Below are 2,591 nucleotides of genomic sequence, written 5' to 3' on the forward strand. Positions count from 1 at the left end.
TTCTCTTTTTTCCTTAATCTACTAAGCAATTTGTCAGTTGTGCTGTTCTTTCCAGAGAATCAATTCCTGCTTTCATTGATTTTTTCCAGTCTCTATTTTGCTTTTTCTCTGTTATAATAGTTTTTATTGGTCTCCTTTTGCTATTTTGCGGTTGTTTGCTCCCCCTTTTTAGTTTCTTAGGGTATAAAGTTTTGCTATTTGTTTGGATGTGTCTTCTTGTTTAACATAATTGAACATATGTGTCCAATTAATATATAATTGCAGTTATAAATTTTCCTCTTAGGTCTGCTTTTGCCATGTCCTATACGTTTTGGTATGTTGTGTTTTCATATTTGTTATCTTATTGTTTTTAAAAATTTCTCATTGATTTCTTTTTGAACTATTGGTCATTTAAGATTGTCTTGTTTAATTTTCATGCTTGTGGGTTTTTCTGTTCTCTAGTTCCATTCTATTGTGATCAGAAAAGATATGTTTATGATTTCAGCCTTTTGAAGTTTATTAAATCTTTGTCCTCTGCTCAGTAAATGCTCTGTGGCCTGACATATGGGCTACACTGTAGAAGGCTCCATGTGCACTTGAGGAAAATGTACTTTTTTGATATTGGTGAGGCACTGTTTTTATAAGTCTGTTAGGTTCAATTTACTTAGACTGTTGTTCAAATTCTCTCTAGGCCGACTCGGAAAAATTGCAGGTTCAATTTCAGACCACCACAATGAAGTGAATATTACTATAAAGGGAGTCACAGGAATCTTTTGGCTTCCCAATGCCTATTAAAATTGTATTTACACTACACTGAAACTTATTAAGTGTGCAATAGCATTATGTCTAAAAACCAATGTACATGACTTAATTAAAAAATACTTTATTTCTACAAAAATTGATAACCATCATCTGATGATGGAGAGTTGCCACAAACCTAAAAGGACTTGAAGTAGTCTGATCCTGCTACTATCAATCTGAGATCATCATTTCTTATGTAACATCCACGTTTCATAAGTTGCTCAATTATTTTTATCAAGTCTACTTGAGTCCTGATACATAAAATTTTAAGCAGAAGAAACTCTTTCCAAACATTGCAACACAAAGATTTCTAAGCTGGATAGAACCCTGCTTCCCTGCCACAGTCAAGACTCTGAGGCCCCCAAGGATAAATCAAGATCCTCAAGAACACTGATTTTTATCAAGGCAATGTGTAGGACCTGTCTGTTCAAATACATAATTGATGGAGATATTTCTCTTAGATCTTAAATAAGTCTTTTGTTGAGCTGGGCAGGCTTCTCAGCAGACAGAGTGCTCTTAATTCTCCTGAGTACTTTAAAATTTCCAGTGATTTTTGTTTCTCAGAAAACGTCTTGCTTTCAGCAGTTTCTCAAAGAATGTCAACAGAAATCTGTTTCAGTGTTACAATGAGTCCATTTTATCCTTTACATTCCTCTTACTTCTGGAAGACAGCTCTTTTAGAGGTTTTATCTCTCCCTTCGCTCTTGTATATTATACAATTTTGTAGGAGGTCCAATTTATTAGATCACCCAGAAAAAGCCAGGCATATCCTAGTCAGAATGCCTGAGAGTGACGGGCTTTGTCCTCTGCTCAGGAAATGTTTCATAGCTCTCTCCCTTCTGCAGCTCCTCATGCATTTGCAGTGAGAATTCAAAATGAGTTTCTCTCCACCTGCTTATCTCCCTGTTTCATAAAACACTGATGGAGGCCTTAGCACTAACTGGAAGTTTGTCCACTGTCTTTAAGCGGTTCCCTCAGAAGTTCTCACTGAGAGAAGGACTCAAGCGCAAGCAATTAATTTAGGGAGTGACACCAGGAAACATCAGTTGGGGAATGGAAAATTGAACCAGGGGAGGGACATCAACAAAAGGGAGGGAAGATAACAACAACCTTATCGAGCAGATTGCTGTGGACAGCAGCTGGAGCTCAGTCCCTGACTACCTGGGAGAGCAGGGAGGATGCATCCCAGAGCTGTCCTAACCAGGAAACAAGGGAGAGGGAGTGTTGGTCCACTGGCTTCTCTCAGTCACCGCCTGAGGGCTTCTCCTGGAGATATTAACTCTCTAGCATTTCTTGCCCCTCCCGTTGCGGGGGACTTCCCTGGTGGCTCAGAGGTTAAAGCGTCTGCCTGGAATGCGGGAGACCCAGGTTCGATCCCTGGGTCGGGAAGATCCCCTGTAGAAGGAAATGGCAACCCACTCCAGTACTCTTGCCTGGAGAATCAATCCCATGGAGGGAGGAGCCTGGTAGGCTACAGTCCATGGGGTTGCAAAGAGTTGGACACGACTGAACGACTTCACTTCTTCACTTCCTGTTGGGGCAGAGCAGGCTTAGGCAACTAGAAATGGCCCATTGGCCAAGATTCTCAAGTACCTGCAGTTGGTGTTCTCAGCATCCTGTCTGCACATTGTAGGAGATGAGGATGGGAGGATGTGGATGTGTACCAGCCACATCTGCTACACTCCTTCAGTACTTCCTTCTACTCATTGGAGACAATGGTGAGATTCCAACATTGGCTGCAATCCTCCAGATATATGCTCTAAGAAGTCCTAGGAAAAAAAGGGAAATCATGATTTTGGCAACTAAATCTT

At 40.5% G+C, this 2,591-nt stretch overlaps 1 non-coding gene across 1 annotated transcript; it reads left to right on the forward strand.

Moving 5' to 3' along the window:
• Positions 1-2,097: 2,097 nt before the first annotated feature.
• TRNAS-GGA (transfer RNA serine (anticodon GGA)) lies at positions 2,098-2,169 on the forward strand. The gene has a single exon. It is a non-coding gene; the product is annotated as a tRNA-Ser (tRNA).
• Positions 2,170-2,591: the final 422 nt, after the last annotated feature.

Source organism: Bos indicus, chromosome 13 (genome assembly GCF_029378745.1).
Source record: "Bos indicus isolate NIAB-ARS_2022 breed Sahiwal x Tharparkar chromosome 13, NIAB-ARS_B.indTharparkar_mat_pri_1.0, whole genome shotgun sequence".
NCBI classification, from domain to species: Eukaryota; Metazoa; Chordata; class Mammalia; order Artiodactyla; family Bovidae; genus Bos; species Bos indicus.